This window comes from Leptonychotes weddellii, chromosome 10, assembly GCF_054177405.1.
Source record: "Leptonychotes weddellii isolate Sample4059 chromosome 10, ASM5417740v2, whole genome shotgun sequence".
Lineage (NCBI taxonomy): Eukaryota > Metazoa > Chordata > Mammalia > Carnivora > Phocidae > Leptonychotes > Leptonychotes weddellii.
The window spans coordinates 21,370,917-21,391,128 of record NC_138378.1 but is presented as its reverse complement, the minus strand read 5'-3'; the positions used below and the strand labels follow the sequence as shown (position 1 = coordinate 21,391,128).

General features: G+C 41.3%; 1 protein-coding gene across 3 annotated transcripts in view; it reads left to right on the top strand.

Moving 5' to 3' along the window:
* ACSS2 (acyl-CoA synthetase short chain family member 2) overlaps nt 1-20,212 on the top strand; it is a 48,296-nt gene that overhangs the window by 5,857 nt on the left and 22,227 nt on the right. The gene's annotated exons all lie outside the window — the stretch shown is intronic.

Genomic DNA, 20,212 nt, shown 5'->3' with positions numbered 1-20,212 from the left:
TTTTTAAAGATTTTTTATTTATTTATTTGAGAGAGAGAGAATGAGAGAGAGCGAGTACATGAGAGAGGGGAGGGGCAGAGGGAGAAGCAGACTCCCCGCTGTGCAGGGAGCCCGATGCGGGACTCGATCCCGGGACTCCAGGATCATGACCTGAGCCGAAGGCAGTCGCTTAACCAACTGAGCCACCCAGGCGCCCTCACAAAGTACTTTAAAATCTATTAACTCATTTGATGCTTAAAACAACCCGGCGGAGTAAATAAAGTATCATTAATTTAATCTCAGATGAGGAAAAATACCTCAAGTGAGTGAAATGACTTCCCTAAAATCATTTAACTAGTGTGACATTCAGAGCCAAGTGTCCTGATTTCTAGTCTAGTATTCTTGGCTTGTAGTTGCAGAGAAAAGAGGGGAGAGGGTAAATGGAAGCAAATAGAACTGAGTATAGCATTCTTTCTCATTTTGCTTTGGGACGAAGTGGTTATTGAGTTTTTCACTGCTAGGACCACTGTTGTCATCATTATCTTTGAGCTATAGAACCTGTTGGTTCACAGTCCTTTCTGGAGTTTCCCAGGTGTAATTTGAAACCGGCTCGCATAACTGAGGGCAGGGAGAGACTGAAGAAAGTGGCAGGCCACTCCAGGTTGGTAGGTGGCAGTTTTAATAAGCAAAGAGAACTTACATACAAAGCTTATTTTGGGCAGCAGCAAAATGAATGGATCACTGCACTTGCCCTCCAAATCTTAAAAGTTTGTAAAGAGGTCCTAAGCGGGCTCAGTACTGTGCAGGTGTTTTCAATACCACATCACCACGTTGCAAGGCTATGTCCTTGGAGTAGCCTCTGGGAGCAGGAAAGGCAAATGGAACCCACATTCCAAGGACATGGAAGGGGGTAAGAAGTCTCCTAATGCCAGGATCCAGCTTATGGGTTAGTCAGGTAAATCAGTGGTCACTTCTTTTTGATGACCTTTCCCGGTAGTGTCAGACACTATGCTCAAATGCTTAACAAATATCTCATTTGATAACAACAACCGAGAATGCACTGTTTTCCTCAGTTTACATGTGTGAAAACAAGTTCTAAGATGTTAAGTGACTTATCTGAAGCCATACAGCTAATGAGAAGTAGGGCTGAGATTCAAACCCAGGTAGTACAGTTACAGAGTTTACACTCATAACTGTGACACTGTGTTATCCCTCTAATTCTTTACATTAGCTTTTCAGTAGCTTTGCAATATAGGTGAAGAAGTGAAGCACAGAGAGTTACAATAGTGAATAAAGTCATAGGGTAAGTAAGTGGTAGAGCCAGCATTCAAACCAAAGTCTATTTGACTCCTTGTTGGTAACACTAGATATGCTGCCTCCCTAGTGGAAGTTTTTTTTTAAGATTTATTTATTTATTTGAGAGACACAGAGAGAGCATGGGGGCGAGTAGTGGGGGCTGGGCAGAGAGAGAGGGAGAAACTTAAGCAGACTCTGTGCTGAGCATGGAGCCTGATGCAGGGCTCGATCTCACAACCCTGAGGTCATGACTTGATCCGAAACCAAGAGTCAGTTGCTAAACCGACTGAGTCACCCAGGTACCCCAGCTTTTTTTTTAAGTGGGCTCTACGCTAGCAGAGCCTAACATGGGGCTTGAACTCATGACCCCGAGACCAGGACCTGATATCAAGAGTCAGCCGCTTAACCTACCGAGCCACCCAGGTGCCCCTTACAGTGGGAACTTTTTAAGACCTCCTCCTTCTAGCAACATAGCTTATAGGTGGTATTACTATACTGAACCCAAATAGGACCTTGAAGTTCCAGTAATTGGGTTGTTTCTGCCACCACCCATGAGCACTTTGAGAATTGATCTGTTTGTTTTTAAGTGAGCCAGTAGGAGCAGCTTGGATGTTTCATGGAAGAGTTAATTGGTACTCAGTCAGAATTTGCCCAGTTTGTATGATACATTGATAAGAGCCCTAATGTGAGCCCAACTCTGCCATTCACTTGCTATATAACACAGGCAAGGCATTTAACTCTCTGAGAGTCCATTTCCTCTTCCATAAAATGGAGATAAGAATTTCACCATTGTCCTTTCTCATTAGATTGTTATGAGAATCAAATGAGATGATGTTGTGAAAGCATTTATTATTGGAAAACACTGTACAAATGTGAGTGGTCTATTCACATTGCCATTGCTTAATTTGGGGTTACTTTGCCACCGAAACTCATTATTCAATGTCTGTTGGGACTTTCTTTAGCTCCTGTCCTGGGACTTTATGGCTTGAGCCCCAACTGACACGTGGGTTTGCCTCCTAAGTTCCTTAGGGATCAGAAAATCTTTTTTTTTTTTTTAAAGATTTTATTTATTTGAGAGAGAGAGAGAATGAGAGAGAAAGCACATGAGAGGGGGGAGGGTCAGAGGGAGAAGCAGACTCCCCGCTGAGCAGGGAGCCTGATGCGGGACTCAATCCAGGGACTCCAGGATCATGACCTGAGCCGAAGGCAGTCGCTTAACCAACTGAGCCACCCAGGCGCCCAGGGATCAGAAAATCTTTAAAGATATGTAAAGTTCAGGGGCGCCTGGGTGGCTCAGTCGTTAAGCGTCTGCCTTCGGCTCAGGTCATGATCCCAGGGCCTGGGATCAAGCCCCGCATCGGGCTCCCTGCTCGGCGGGAAGCCTGCTTCTCCCTCTCCCACTCCCCCTGCTTGTGTTCCCTCTCTCGCTGTCTTTCTCTCTGTCAAATAAATAAATAAAATCTTTAAAAAAAAATAAAGATATGTAAAGTTCAAATAAAGATATTTGAAGTAATTCAGGTACGTGATGAAAGGCTGAGAAAACATAGGCCAGAGTTGTTCAAGTGCTCCAGAATCCTGAAGCCCTTCTTTCTAGTTCCCCTGCCATCCAGACCTGAACAGGCTCTAGAGAGCCTCTCTTTCCCCATTTGTAAAATGAGGGTAGTAGACTAGATCAGTGTTTTCTAAAGAATGCTCCAGAAACCACTCATTACTAGAGATATTAGTAGGGGTTTAATTCATGAAACAAGTGAGTCTGAGAGATACTACATAATAAATTGCTTTTGTGGGATTCCCAGTGTGTATTAACAATAAAGCCTCCAAGAATTCCTACAGTAAAGATACCTGATTAATTTTTTTAAACATGGGATTACCCAAGTTTATTTGAGCCCCAAACACTTTTTGCAGCATGCTATTAATATTACAAGAAGCAGTATTCCATGGAACACCAATTTGGGAAGCTCTGGACTATATAATTTCTAAATCTGCTTCTAGTGCAAAATTCTATAACTCCACAACAAGACATCTTCACCCCATTTTTTTTTAAAGATTTTATTTATTTATTTGAGAGAGAGACACACAGCAGGAGAGGGAACACAAGCAGGGGGAGTGGGAGAGGGAGAAGCAGGCTTCCCGCCAAGCAGGGAGCCGAATGTGGGGCTCGATCCCAGAACCCCGGGGATCATGACCTGAGCCGAAGGCAGACGTTTAATGACTGAGCCACCCAGGTGCGCCTTCACCCCATTTTTAATTAGCCACTCCACCAACAAGAATTTTTAAAGATATTGGATGGTTAGTCATATATTAGGTGTTATGGAAATAGGGGTTGAGGAGTAGGAGACAAGTACCACATGGGCCATTATAATTCAATTATTTTATGTTGATAATGAAGTAAAACCAAGCTACAAATAAATCACATTTGTTATAAAAAAGTAAAGTGCAAATAGGCCAGATATTTGGTTATTTCCCTTTTTTACCTCCATATTTTTAAATAATATGCTTATACTACATACTTTAGAAATTATGACTTCCTATTATGATAGATGAGAACTTGGTTCTTATATATTCCTCCAACTTCTTTCTCTCATCTACCTAGCTCTGTTTTTTAGTTAATTTAAAACCAGTGTTTACGTAAGAGTAATATATTATGATTGCATTTCCTTTTATGCATTTCCTTTTTTGTTTTCTCTGAAATTAAAAATTGCCTACCATTTTTTCTTGCATTATTTGCCTTTATCTTGTTCTCAATATTTTTCAAACTCTCTATCATCATTTATTCTATGAAGTCCTCTTTTTCCTCTAAAATCTTTTGTTTTGGAGTCTGCCTTCTTCCTGCTCTAATTTTTATTAATGCCCTTTTTAAAAAAGGTTTATTTATTTATTTGAGAAAGTGAGAGTGCGCAGTGGGGGGAGGGGCAAAGGGAGAAGGAAAATACTGAAGCGCAGAGCCCGGACATGGGGCTTGATCCCAGGACCCTGAGATCATGACCTGGTCCAAAATCAAGAGTCGGCTGCTTAACCAACTGAGCCACTCAGACACCCTTATTAATGCTTTTTAAAATGACATCTTTTCCATGATTTGCTCTAATTGATATACTTTTTTTTTTTTTTTAAATATTTTACTTATTTATTTGACAGAGAGAGACACAGCGAGAGAGAGAACACAAGCAGGGGGAGTGGGAGAGGGAGAAGCAGGCTCTCCGCCGAGCAGGGAGCCCGATGCGGGGCTTGATCCCAGGACCCTGGGATCATGACCTGAGCTGAAGGCAGACACTTAACGACTGAGCCACCCAGGCGCCCCTCTAATTGATATACTTCTTATGGTCCACAGTATGACTTTCTTTTCAACCTAAACTACGTCATTTATATAGCTCTAGTGGCATTAGCAAACCATGTTTGTAGCTCATTGCTTGTTTTGGGGGATGCTCTGAAATAATGCACAGCGGAAATAGTGCTCTTAGAATCATATTAAGGAGGAATTTGGCCTTATACTTTTGGCTTGACACATTGTAGATGTTCATGGAACAATAGTATTTTTAGAACTTGAAGTGACCATTTAGACTCCATCTAGGCCAATTCTCTTTACAGATGGATAGATTAAAGACCAGGATGGCTAAGTGATTTGCTTAAGGGTTATATACCTGCTTGGAGACAGAGCTGAGACCAATCTCCAGATATCCTCATTCCTAGTCAGCTATTCTTTTCACCATATGATCCTACTTCATTATTCTAGTTGTCCAACACTAAGCTGTGACAGTTGAAAAGAGAAATTTGTCATATTAGTCAAATTAACATGAATTAACTTTAAGTTCATTTGCTTGCAAATATAAGATAAAATGTGTTATCACGTGTTAATGGCCCAGATCTTGGTCTCACAGAATTGACATTCTGTTTGGAACACCAAATGGGCCTATATAAATCAGCTGGAAAGCAATTATGGCCCAAATTGCAAAGAGCCACTTATACAAATAGTTCACAGAAGGGCGAAAGCATGTAGGGAGTCAGTATGATAACAATTAGGAGAATAAGTTTTGGTACCAGACTAACCTGAGTCCTGTTTCTGCCACTAAATAGCTGTATGATTTGGTACAAATTATTTAATCTCTTTGAGCCTCAACTGTAAAATGTGGATAAAAGTGTCCATCTCATGGAGTTATTGATTGAATAGTATATAACAAACTGATGTGTCCAATTCCTGGTACATTGAAAGCACTCAAAAAATATTAGCCATCATTACTATTATATTGGGACAGTGAGAAGACCAAATTTGTCTGGAGTAAAAGAGTTCGTATAGGGAACAATTTATTCACTCAATAAATACTTTTTGTGAACTTGCTACATATCAGGAACTATTCTGAACAATATCCATGCCTTCATGGAGCTTATATTTCAGCTTGAAGGGAGAGACAATAAACAAACAAGCCAATATATGACAGGTAGTGATAAGTGCTATAGAAAACTACAGCGTGGCATAAAGGAAAAGGGAATGACAACAAAGAGTGGGGGTTGATAAGGGAAGAACTGTCTGATAAAGGTGACATTTGAGCAGACATTTAGGAAGGAAATGGAGTGTGCCATGCAGATAGTTGGGTTGGGAATGAGAAATATTCCAAGTACATGGAAGAGCAAGTGCAAAAGCCCTGAGGTAGGAGTGTGCTGCTGCTTGGTTGAAGACTAGCTGGGAAGATAATGTAGCTGGAGCAGTGTTAACTAGAGAGAGAGTATTAGGAATGAGGTCAGCAGGACACTAGATCATGTAGAACCTTGAAAGTCAATATAGGCTTTTGGGTTTTATTCATAGTGAAATAGGAAACCACTGGACAATCCTGAGCACACAAGTGACAACGATTTGATGTGTATTTAGAATCTTTCTGTCTTTTGAGTTGAGAATAGACAGAAGGAAGAGTAGAAGCAGGGAGGACAATTAGGAAGCTATTATAGGAATCAGATCAGCAATGTTGGTGATTTAGACCATACTAGTATCTTGAAGGTGGTTAGAAGTGGTCAAAATCTGGATCTATTTTGAGTGAAGAGCCCATGGAATTTGCTGACTTGGATTGGATGTGGGGAGTGAGACAAAGAAGAGTCAAGGTTGTCTTCAACAGTGGATGTGAGGTCCAGGAATGGGAGATTTTTTTTTTTATTAATATATAATGTATTATTTGTTTCAGGGGTATGGGTCTGTGATTCATCAGTCTTAAACAATTCACAGCGCTCACTGTAACACATACCCTCCCCAGTGTCCATCACCCAGCCCACCCCATCCCTCCCACCCCCTTCCACTCCAGCAACCCTCAGTTTGTTTCCTGAGATTAAGAGTCTCTTATGGTTTGTCTCCCTCTCTGGTTTCGTCTTGTTTCATTTTTCCCTCCCTTCCCTATCATCCTATGTCTTTTTCTCAAATTCCCCATATCAGTGAAATCATATGGTAATTGTCTTTCTCTGATGACTTATTTCGCTTAGCATAATACCCTCTAGTTCTATCCACATTGTTGCAAATGGCAAGATTTCAATTTTTTGATGGCTGCATAATATCCTATTGTATATATATATAACACATCTTCTTTATCCAGGAATGGGAGATCTTGACTATTTTTTGGAGACCTATGAAAGGATTATATGCAGGGGAATGATGTGGTCATAGGTGGGTTTAAGAAGATTAATCTGGATACATATGGAAATGGGAGTGTGAAGCCAGATTGCTGGGAGTTTATTATTCAGGGTAGAGATGCCTGAACTGGGTTACTGCTGGTGGGAATGGAATGGAAAGATGAAATTTTAAAGTAATTTGGAGGAAAAAAAACAACATAGGTAACTGCATGTGTAGATGGTAGAGAGACAGAAAGTTGAGAGAGAAGTCAACAGTCCCCTTAGTCTATATAGCATTTTACCTTTTTCAAAGGCACCTGCTCATCTGATCCAAAAGCTAAATTTGCCCTCCAAACAACTGGTTTCAGCCTCTCTTGTACTTTCTTCCTCCTAGTGTGGCCTTAGAGGTGTTAGTAGGGGCTTAATGTGTATATGTGTGAGAAGGTGATCGGTGACAAAGTTACTGGAATAGACGTTCAGGGAGAGATAGTCAGTGAAGGATGTTAGGGGTAGTGCAAGGAGTAGGGATTGGCTAGTTGAAGAGACACTGGGGGACAGTAGAATATTTGGAGGATTAATTAAAGGATTTGTGGGGAAAGGGGAAAAGAGTGGTTGACGGCTATTATTCTGGCAATTTATACTCACTGCTAAATCTCTAGGTTATTCCAGGAGATGACCCCAGTCTCCAAAACCCAAGAAATTTAGTATAGTCCATTCCTTCCACTGTTTGTTTTTGGTTGCCTCTGGCTGTCATCATCTCTGTGCCATCTCACCTCTCATCCTCAGCTGAATCACTGCCCTATAGCCTCTGACTATTATTAATCCTTCCTTATAAACCAGAGCTTCTTAGAGGCAGGTGACTTTAGGAGTGACCTTTGGACAGAAATTCTGCTCTCAGGATCCCTGTGTGCTTCCAAGTACGAATTCCAGAGTGGGATATTCAGAATTCTCCAGATATCTGTGAGGTATGTGTATGTGTATTTGAGAAGGTAGGAAGATGAGATAAGTCCATGTTCTGACAGGGAGAAGATTGTCAAGGTGATATGGAAAGCCAGACCCTAGAGTGTACTGTCCTAGGACAGTACATTCATATCCAAGGACACTGTCAATTACCTAGGTCCATGTTCTGGAGTTCCTTTCAGTGATATGGGAAGGGAAGGACTTTTTGTCCTCCATCTACATCTTCACTGGTTTCACAATAGTGTATTTACTAATTAAAATATACATGGTGTGGAAAAACACTCACTTGAGAAAGAAGATGGCCTCAGACCATCCCTTCCCTTCTCTGGGCCTTCCCTTTTTGGGAGTGGTGGAGGATTAACCACAGATACTCTGCAAGGTCCTTCTTCTGGCGCTTATAGTTCAGGAGTCTAGGATTGTTTCTGAAGCGGAAGTGGTTTTTATAAGTTCTGATGCAACCTATAGGAACTTTATGGTGACTCAGTACATGGGCTGGGCTTCTGTTTGAGATGGTGAAATAAAGGCAGGATTTTAGAAGGTTGGGGGTGAAAAGACTGAGGTCGAGAGGCTGTTCCCCTTGCCTGGGGGCAGTACTAGTGCTGGTAGCATACACTTTATGCTAATGGAGGCATGTGGGGAAATAACTGTTGCTGGGAACAGTCTCCGTTCAAATCTGGGGCAGATTGCAGAGGAGAGCTGGAGGATTTCATGTTTAAGGTGGATCTCTAATCCGTTTCTTTCACTTCTCCCTGAGTTTCATGACCCTTGATGCCTTAAAGAATTCCTCCCCAAAGTGGTGAAAATGAGACAAGTAGTCTGTGTTGTCCAAGTCACTGGTCATATTTTTAGAAGTAGGTGGGATATGAATAATAAATGTGAAATAATACTGTTTGTTATAGATTAACATATTATTATATATGCTAATATATGTGATAATAAGTATATAATAAATGGAGACTGTCTGAAGCGTGATTCAGTGTCCTGAGCTCCTGTCAACTTTCTTGAGTTTGTGTCTGGGCCTGACTTCTTATACCATTGTGTTTAGTAAATAATGAGGAGAATGGCTTTAGATAATGCCCTTCTCGGAGCGTTCTTTTTCCCACCTGTAAACTGTAGGGGATGAACAGGATACTTGTTAAAATTACTTCTAGCACTGACCTTTAGAATTGCTGTCCCAAAAGTAGGGAAGTGCAGTAATAGGGCAACTGGGAGAGGTTGGAGGTATGTGAACCCAATGGTGACTTCCTGTCCCTTAAAGGTAGCAGGTAGTCAGGTGGGTGGCTCTTGCTTTAGGGTAGTCTCACATTTACAAACTTAAGTACAGAAGGCATGGAGCTGAGGATGGGCCTTCTTTCTTTTCTTGGATTTGGTATGAGAGAAATTGGGCACTGATAATGATCCTCAGTGTCTGATACCTTGAACCTCTATCTGAGAATTTGAGGTTCTCAGTTCTAATCCTTTGAGATAATTTATTTTTTATTTTTAAAAGATTTTCTTTATGGGCGCCTGGGTGGCTCAGTTGGTTGAGCGACTGCCTTCGGCTCAGGTCATGATCTTGGAGACCCAGGATCGAGTCCCGCATCGGGCTCCCTGCTCAGCGGGGAGTCTGCTTCTCCCTCTGATCCTCCCCCCTCTCATGTGCTCTCTCTCTCTCAAATAAATAAATAAAATCTTTAAAAAAAAATAAAAGATTTTCTTTATTTATTTATGTGAGAAAGAGAGTGAATGAGCGAGCAAAAGAGAGAGAGAACACAAGCGGGGAGGGGCAGAGGGAAAGGGAGAAGACTTCCCCTTGAGCAGGGAACCTGACAAGGGGCTCGATCCCGGGATTCCAGGATCACGACCCGAGCTGAAGACAGATGCTTAACCGACTGAGTCACCCAGGTGTGTCCCTCCTTTGAGGTCATTTAGTCTACTTCCTAAACAAAGCAGGAATTATAGCCCCAGCTCCATCCCCAGCAATCCCTATGTGTGATCATTCTGATTATGGAACACTGCCAAGACCACAGAGTTCACTCACTATCTGTCCCATTGTTGGGCATCTCTGCTACAAAGTTCTTAGATATATTCCCTCCCTATAACTTTCTCTCCACTCAATCCTCTTCCTTTGGTTTTCGTTCTGTTTTCTGGGGCTACATAGAGTAATCCTATTTTGTGATATTTGAGGGCAGTTATTATATCCCTTTGCTAGGCTGAATGTGGAATTATAGAAATTTAAATCTAGAAGATGCTTTAAAGATCATCTAATTCAGTAATTTTCAATTTTTTTTAAGGCATTAGAATCCTTTTGTTCAAATAAAAATTATATGTATAGTGATTAACAACAGTAGGCTCTTGACTTTGCCTGGATTTCAATCCTTACTCTAATACTTATTAGTTGGGCAAGTTGCCTCCCTATTTTTTATTTTTTATTATTTTTTAAATATTTTATTTATTTATTTGACAGGGACACAGTGAGAGGGAACACAAGCAGGGGAAGTGAAAGAGGGGGAAGCAGGCTTCCCGCTGAGCAGGGAGCCCGATGCAGCTGGATCCCAGGACCCTGGGATCATGACCTGAGGTGAAGGCAGACGCTTAACGACTGAGCCACCCAGACGCCCCCTATTTTTTATTTTTATTTTTATTTTTTTTCTTTTAAGATTTTATTTATTTATTTGAGAGAGAGAATGAGAGACAGAGAGCATGAGAGGGAGGAAGGTCAGAGGGAGAAGCAGACTCCCCGCTGAGCAGGGAGCCCGATGCGGGACTCGATCCCGGGACTCCAGGATCATGACCTGAGCCGAAGGCAGTCGCTTAACCAACTGAGCCACCCAGGCGCCCTATTTTTTATTTTTTAAAGATTTTATTTATTTATTTGAGAGAGAGAGAGAGCATGAGCAGGGGGAGGGGCAGAGGGAGAAGGAGAAGCAGACTCCCCACTAAGCAGGGAGCCCAACATGGGACTCTATCCCAGGACCCTGGGATTGTGACCTGAGCTGAAGGCAGCCGCCCAACCAACTGAACCACCCAAGTGCCCCACCTCACCTCTTTAAACCTCAGCTTTCCTATCTGTAAATGGGAATAATAACAGTTCCTATGACATAGATCGTTGTGAGGAATAACTGTGTAAAGGACTTAGTGCTTGGCGAACAGTGTATTAGCTATTTTTATCATTATCACCAAGAGCCCCATACCTAAAACAGGCAAGATCAGAGTTGATCTGGTTGAAACATGAATGGGAGGACCAGAACCACATTCTTTTGGCTTCTTCACCTTGTCACTGAGGTCCCTGTTAGCTATATATGTAGAACATCTAGGGATTTGTAAAGCTCACTTTGAAAACCCCTAATCTGGTCTAGTGTTCTTATTTTATGGATGAGATAATACTGAGTCCACATTCCCATATTCCTTATATGATGTAGTTTCCTGAACAACTCCTTTATCATCCATGTCAGTCTCCTCTGGACATACTCTAGTTGGTCAATATCTCTAATGAAGTATTCTAGCTATGGTCTGCCTTGGACAGGGAACTATTACCATTCTTTGTCCTAACTTTACATATCTAAGATTACATTAGCCCCATTGACAGCCATACTCTACCATCCAACTTACAATCTCCTATAATACCTAAGACTTTTCTATTTATTCAAATAATAAATTGTCTCCTTTATTCTATACTTGTATGTTTGTTCCCTTGTTGTTGTTGTTTTGTTTTTGAACCTGGGTATCGTTTACAACAATACTTAACAGATGAGGAACTTGAGGTTTAGAGAGTGGAAGTGACTTGGCCAGTCACATACCGGTTGTAAATTGTTCTGGACAGAACACTACATTCTCTATTGTAGACACTATACTTATTTACACAGCCTTTGCTTCTTTGAGGGTTTTCCACTTGTGGCGAATCAGGCTTCAGTTTGCCACTTGTCTAGCTAGTAGTTTATTTTGAGGGTTTAGGGCTAGCTTTAGAATTTATAAGGCTAAAGACATTAAAGGGCAAACCTCAAAGAAATAACATCCTTTCCTTAGCTGAGATGTGCTCATTTATCCACTCAGCAATTTTTTACTGAGTATCTACTATATGTAGTCTGCATACTACCTGAGAGTAGTGGATGAGGGGCATGGGGCAAAGGCAGAAGGACAGTAAGCAGGCCCTGACAGTAGTTCAGGCAAAATATAAAAATGGAGATAAGGGTAGAGGTTGTGAAAAGTGGTCAGATATTGGAATATTTTGAAGGCAGAGCCGATAGGATTTGCTGATGAACTTGATGTGGGGTAGAAGAGAATGGAGTCAAGAATATCTCAAAGGTTTTTTTGGGCGCCTGGGTGGCTCAGTCGGTAAAGCCCCCGACTCTTGGTTTTGGCTCAGGTCGTGATCTCATGGATCATGGGCCCCACATCAGGCTCCCTGCTCAGTGGGGAGTCTGCTTAAGATTCTCTCCCTCTGCTGCTCTCTCTCTCTCAAATCTTTTTTAAAAAAGAATATCTCAAAGGTTTTTTGTCTGAGCATCTGGAAAAATGGAATTTTCATTAATTGAATTGCAGAAGAAAGAAGACTGGGAGGCGAAGCTTTGGGGAGGATTAGGAATTTGTATTTCATAAACAGAGATGTGCAGCTTTGACAAGTGCTAAGGAGCCAATGAAGAATTTCAATTAGAAGACATTTTGAAAAGATCAATCTCTTGATCATATATATTTAAAAAAAAAAAAGTCTAGCCTGAGGATCTGCAGGCAGAAGTCCTAACCATTGCTCTGTGACCTTTGGCAAGTTATGACACCCTTCTGAGCCTTAGTTTCCAGGCCTTTCAAATGGATAGCAAATCTTGTCCTGCCTATCTCAAAAAATTTCCGTGAGGATTAGCTGAGATGAAAGATGAGAAAACATACTGAAAAGATTTATTAGTGTGCAGTGGTGTTAATACTCATACATATCACACATGTCCAAGGGCAGTGTTAGGCAGAGAGACTCAAGACTGGCAGCGACATGATGACTTTTCCATCCTTTCTGAAATGCCCTCCTTTCTTCTCATGAACACTTAGCCTCTTTTCTCAAACTTAGCTCAAAATCCACCATTTCTACGAAATGTGTGATGATTGACCACACTTACTTCTTTTTGATGCCTTTGGTGTTTTCCTACACCTGCATTTTCTTGCTTTCCTTGATCACTGTCCCCCAAGACTTAGATGGTGGGTGGTTTAGATTTCTCTAATTAAAGGATTTTAAGCTTATGAAAGTAAGGACTAGCCTCTCACTCCATTTCATTTATGATTTAGGTGGCCACTCTGGCAAAGATCATTTCCATTCCTTCATGGGTTGGGATTTAGTAGGTAAAAAGTTTTGAGGTGGAGGAGGGGCCTTTAATCTAGCGGCCTTTCTGGCTTTTCTTTACAGAATAAAATTTAAACTAAGCATTTGGGATCCAATATATGATCCCTCCCTAGTCTATGTTATCAATCTTTAAAGTTTTGAAACATACCTAAATTTATAGAAAAGTTACAAGTACAGCTCTTTCTCAGTCACTGGGGCCCATGCTTAGGTACAGATGGGAGAGTAGAGCCGACACAATAGTGGTCAGGAGCTGGGTTTGTCACAAAACCTATGTGACTCGATGGAGACCCTTCAGGAAATCCCCTCAATCAAGAGCTGAAGCTGATTAGCAAGTATGGGCTCTGGAACAAATATGAGGAGGTCTGGAGGGCTAACTTGACTCTGGCCAAGACCCATAAGGCTGCCTGGGAGCTGCTCATGCACATCTCTGAAGGTAGCACCTTGCTGCAGCGATTCACCTGTATCCAGGTGCTGGATGAGGGCAGATAAAGGTCCTTCAATCCAGAATCATCTTTATTTGACTTTCAGGATCTCAACATTCTATCTTTTCAATCTTACAGCCCACAAAATGTAGCTTAAGGTCTAAACTGAATTGGTTGTGGGCGCCTCGGTGGCTCAGTTAGTTAAGCAACTGCCTTCGGCTCAGGTCATGATCCCAGTATCCTGGGATCGAGTCTCACGTCAGGCTCCCTGCTAAGTGGGGAGTCTGCTTGTCCTTCTCCCTCTGCCTGCCGCTCCCCCTGCTTATGCTCTCTCTCGGTCAAATAAATAAATACAATCTTAAAAAAAAATAAACCGAATTTGTTGCTATTTAATTTTATACCAAATGATTGAGATTTTAAAAAATTTCACAAATAGGGCGCCTGGGTGGCTCAGATGGTTAAGCGTCTGCCTTCGGCTCAGGTCATGATCCCAGGGTCCTGGGATCGAGTCCCGCATCGGGCTCTCTGCTCCTTGGGAGCCTGCTTCTCCCTCTGCCTCTCTCTCTCTGTCTCTCATGAATAAATAAATAAAATCTTTAAAAAAAAAATAAATAAATAAACCGAATTTGTTGCTATTTAATTTTATACCAAATGATTGAGATTCTAAAAAATTTCACAAATAGTTCAGCAGGGACCTCCCAAAGAGTTTGCAATTTAAAATTTTATGAAGTAAGAATTTTTTTGAAACCACAAATACCAGCTGATATCACTATCACTCAATTAAGAATAAAGATAATTTAACTGCATGAGAATAGGCAGAACATATAGCACAAAATATAGTCCTTTATATCAAATAAGTGTAGCTTTATGAAAAAACACCACTTGTAGATGAAAATATTATTTAGGATTGGTATTGGCCTGTAGACTAGCCCGTGCTTTTCCGCTTCTATACCTAAGCTAATTAATGTTGTTCCCTTCTCCCTGAATTGGTCTGTTCCTTATCTGAGCCAGTCTAAATCCTGCTTATTCTTTCATAACCATCTGAAATGCCATCTTCTTTGTGAAGCTTTTCCCAATTCTCACTTTCCAACCCTCTTTCTTGCTCTCAGCCAGAATGAGTAATAAAACCTATATCTAGAAAGCACATTTACTGAAATATTTCCCTCGTTTACAGTTGAAGCACCTAAGACCCAGAGAAGTGAAATAATTTGTAAAAGGTTTCATGTTGTGAGAAGTAGCAAAGCTTGACTTGAAACCCAGTTTTCCTCAGCTCTTGCCCTGCCCATTCATTTCCCTGTCATTGCAGCATTCCTGCCCAGGGACTGAGAGAGCTTCAGCTGGAGCTGAAGATGGGCCTAGAAGAACAGCATGGCTGAATTTGATCAGTTAAGGTTGGGCCAGACTCTGGAGGAACCCAGGACAAGGCTGAACAGTATGAACTTTATGCATTAGGCATTAGGGAGCTTATGATAATAAAGGATCCAAGAGCACTGCCTTCATTCACTTGTTAATACTGCTATCTCATTATAGTTTTGATTGGCATTTCTCTAATGATTAGTGATGTTTCATGTGCTTATTGGCCATGTGTATGTCTTCTTTGGGGAAATGTCTATTCAAGTCCTTTGCCCATTTTTTAATTGGGTTGGTTTTTTTTGTTGTTGTTGATCTTTAGGAGTTATCTATATATTTTGGATATTAATCCCTTATGAGATACATGATTTGCCAATATTTTCTCCCATGCTGTTGGTTGCCTTTTTACTATGGGGATAGTGTTTTTTGATACAGTATGTATCAATTTAAAACTTTTATGAAGTCCAATGTCTGTTTTTTCTTTTGTTTCCTGTGTTTTTGGTGTCATATCTGAGAAATCATTGTCAAATCTAAAGTCATGAAATTTTTATGTTTTCTTCTAAGAATTTTATTGCTTTAGGTCTTAAAGTTAGGTCCTTGATTCACTTTGAGTTAATTTTTGTATATGCTATTAGGCAAGGATCCAAGTTATAGATAGCTGTGCTCCATGGACATTAGCTTCTAGCAGCAGGTTTTTAAAAAAAATTAATGTATAGATATTTATGATATGTGCCAGGCATGTATTAGGTGCTTAGACATAGCAATAAACAAAAGAGATCTGGTCCTTGTCCTCATGGAGCTCACATTCTGGGAGGGTGGGGCAAGATTTTTGCCTGTGAGCTGGAATTTTATTTAGGAAGAGAATGTTGGAGACAATGTATTTCGCCTTATTTCAGAGAATGGGGGTCATGTCTCTAGGAGCAAAGTGACTGTACAGTGCTTGACTGTGAAGGTAGACATATGCAGACTTCCTTGCCAGAGGCTTTGGGTCTTTCAGGAAGTTCTCAGGATATTGAAGAGATTGTGGTGTGTATGATCTTGACCATGGGCTAAAGCTCAAAGTGGATGAGAGTCTCCTTCATTCTTCCTCACAGTGTTCCTGGAGATTCTTAGGAAAGAGTCTTCTCTGTGTCCATTTCAGTAAACTCCAAATTGGTGTAGTTCAACAAACACTAGCCTGGAAGTCAGAAACTTGGGACCTAGTTACAGATTTTTCTTAATCCCATTGTGTAGCCTTGGCAAGCCACTTCTTCTGGATTTCTTGGATCTTTAAAACGGGGATAATTGGGGCGCCTGGGTGGCTCAGTCGTTAGGCGTCTGCCTTCGGCCCAGGTCATGATCCCGGGGTCCTGGGATCGAGCCCCGCATTGGGCTCCCTGCTCCGCGGGAAGCCTGCTTCTCCCTCTCCCGCTCCCCCCACTTGTGTTCCCTCTCTCGCTGTGTCTCTCCCTGTCAAATAAATAAAATCTTTAAAAAAAAAAAAAAACGGGGATAATTATACCTGCTCTCCCTATTGCTAAAGTAGCTGTAAGGATCAGGTAAAGGATTATCCTCTAATGTAGTTTTATTCCATACTCGTGTAAGGAATTAGCTGGATTCCCATTTGATCTACACAAATACCGTGTGAGACAGGCATGTCAGGTTTTATTTTATTACTTTTTTAAAAAGGATTTTATTTATTTATTTTAGACTGAGAGAGAGAGAGAGCACAAGCATGAGCAGGGGGAGGGGTAGAAGGAAGGGGAGAGGGGATCTCAAGCAGACTCCATGCTGAGTGCAGAGCCCGATGTGGGGCTCAATCCTATGACCCCGAGATCATGACCCAAGTCACCCAGGTGCCCCTTATTTTTATTAATTTTATTTTATTTACTTCTATTTGGCCTCTACCTCAGCTAAGTTTGTTCTCCCCACTGTACCCTGCCCCTATGTAAATAAAACCTCTTTTCTCTGAAACTGACTTTTAGGGCCCATTCTCCTGCCTCTGAAAGGAAGTAATGAGAATCAAGGAGTCTAAGATACATTAGAAATTATCTAGTCTAGGGGCACCTGGGTGGCTCAGTCATTAAGCGTCTGCCTTTGGCTCAGGTCATGATCCCAGGGTCCTGGGACCGAGCCCCACATCAGGCTCCCTGCTCGGTGGGAGGCCTGCTTCTCTCTCACTCCCCCTGCTTGTGTTCCCTCTCTCTCTGTGTCTCTCTCTGTCAAATAAATAAATAAAATCTTAAAAAAAAAAAGAAATTATCTAGTCTAATACCAATCTTCTCCCTCCTCCCCTCTAATACTTTATGGAGAAGGAAACTGAGGCTCAGAGAGAGGGGAAAATTTGTGTAAATTCATACATTGAATTAGGGGTAAACAATAGATCTAGGTCTGGTGACTCCAAATAATTATCTGAGGATCTTGTTAATAATCCAGATTCCTGGATCCCACCAGCCTATCAAATCAGAATCTCCAAAGGATAAGACTTATGACTTGTATTTTTATAACATCCTCAGATGTGGTGGGCAGTTGCAGGATACCTTTGAAAAATATGTATTTGTTTTATTTATTTATTTATTTATTTATTTGAGAGACATGAGCAGGAGGGGTAGAGGGAGAGGGAGAGAGAATCTCAAGCAGACTCCACACTGAGGAGCCCATGGAGTCCAACATGGGGCTTGATCTCACGACCTTGAGATCACAACCTGAGCCATAACCAAGAGTTGGATGCTTAACTGACTGTGCTACCCAGGTGCCCCAGAAAAATAGTTATTTAGATTAGTGGTCTGAAACTTTTAAAATTATATATCTAAAAGAGTTTTGAAAAATTATGTAACTCTTTACACATTTTGAAGTCCACATTTAAACATTTTATCATAAGATTAAATAATTGCAAAAATTGGGGCACCTGGGTGGCTCATTTGGTTAAGCATCTGCCTTCAGCTCTGGTCAAGATCCCAGGGTTCTGGGACCAAGCCCCATCTCAGGCTCCTTGCTCAGCAGGGAGCCTGCTTCTCCCTCTCCCTCTGCCCCTCCCCTGGGCTTGTGTGCGTGCACTCGTGCTCTCTCTCTCTTAAATAAATAAAATCTTTAAAAAATAATAATTGCAAAAAAATAATTTCCAATGTGTTTTCTGTTATATACATGTATATATTTCATATATCTTTTTTGAAATCTTGGAACTGCAAATTTAGTTCATATAATCTATAGAAAATGTCCACCAGTTCATATAATCTATAGAAAATGTCCACCATATAACCTAATTTGCATAGCAAGTTCTCACTGCTAACAAATCAGCCAAATGAGATTAGAAAATGCCCAACTTCTTTTTTGATTAAAATAAATATGATAACTATTTAACTTCTGAATTATAATTTTAAGAGAAATAAGGCAAGTAGTGTTACCATGAGTTTGTCACCTGGATAAATTAAGATATTACTCCTTTCAGTATTGATTTCTTAAGAAAGCTCTCTGATTTGCTCTCTTGGGCCTTTCCCTCTGAGGTTAACAGTTCTCAAATTGTCCCTTTGGCACTCTGGAGGGTTTTTGTTTTTTGTTTTTTAACCTTGGCATGGTATAGGTATAATGTTTGGGATGAGAGAGAGAGATGGCATTTAAAAAATTATTTTTATTTTTTAAAGATTTTATTTATTTGAGGGAGAGAGAGAGCGCACATGCACAAGCAGGGGACGGGCAGAGGGAGAAGAGGACTCCTTGCTGAGGCGGTAGTCCGAGGTGGGGCTCGGGGCTCAATCCCAGGACCCCGCAATCATAACCTGAGCCGAAGGCAGACCCCCAACTGACTGAACCACCCAGGTGCCTCCTTTTTTTTTTTTAAATAGAGTGGGAGAAGTGTATTTGTGAAGGATAAAGTGAAAAAGGAGAACCAGCGCAGACAGATCAGTGTTAGGAAAGATTACATATGGAAGTTGAGAATCTGGACACTTACTCTCTTAAAACTTTTCCTGCTCAACTACCCATAGGAATAGAGTACCCTACCATGAACACTAATGATTTCAACCATGCTATCTACCTAAATAACAAAGAACCATTGTAATAAATATTTTTGCATGTGTCAAAATTGAGACACCCGATGTAGGTATAAAACAGTGCCCTCTGCTGTTCTTTCCACTTTCTTTTTCTGCTCTAGGCATATTTCTGTTTTAGGTAACATTCCAAATGCTGTGATAATAAAGGATCTGAGAGGACTGCCCTCATTCACTTGTTTTGGGTAAGGCTAGCATAGTGCACAGTATGGAAGGAACGAGTACATATGATTTCCCTCCTGTAAGTAGGCATGTAAGCAGTGGGAAATTATTACCTTCTATACTGACCTAGGTCTGCCTTGTCAACAGAGAAGAGTTGCAGAATCCAACTGGCACCAAAGCCACTTAGGCTAAAGGGAACAGGCACAAGGTTCCTGGATCAAAGCCTGAAAATAGCTGGCATGAGGACAGGATGCAATAATAGCCTAGAGTGCAAAGCACAAGTCCCATAACCTGAACCTCAACTCCAGGGTCTTATTGCAGTCTCTCCCATGGCAGAGTCCAGAACTGAGCCCAGTGTAGGGACTCAAGAAACTCTTCTTGATATTTCTCCAGATCCCATTCCATAAGTTTTACACTCTTCTCCCTCTATGTCTACCATTTCCCCCTGCCTGTCTAGCATCTATCTACTTTGTTTGTATCCTCTATAATCCCCTTTCTTTCCATGTTTCCTCTCTCTGATCAGCCTGGATCTGGCTGGTCATATGAGCAGAGAACTAACTTACTTTCTTACTTTCTTTCTTTCTCCCATTTATTTCACAATTATGTATTAAGTACCCACTGTGTGTCAAATTTTATGCTAAGCACTGAGGAGGAAAAAGATAAAAAGATGTCTTGTCTGCCTTTAAGGAACTTACAGTCCAGTGAAGGAAACAGATGTATACATATGACTATAACATTAAAATAAATAAGTGCTGGGGTGCCTGGGTGGCTCAGTCATTAAGTGTCTGCCTTGGGCTCAGGTCGTGATCCCTGGGTCCTGGGATCGAGCCCCACATCAGGCTTCCTGCTCCATGGGAAGCCTGCTTCTCCCTCTGCCCCTCCCCCTGCTTGTGTTCCCTCTCTTGCTGTGTCTCTCTGTCAAATAAATAAAAATCTTAAAAAACAAATTCCATAAAATTAAAAAAAATAATAAAATAAAATAAATAAGTGCCAAATCTTTAGGCAAATAGAGAATGAATGGGGGCGCCTGGGTGGCTCAGTTGGTTAAGCGACTGCCTTCAGCTCAGGTCATGATCCTGGAGTCCCTGGATCGAGTCCCGCATCGGGCTTCCTGCTCGGCAGGGAGT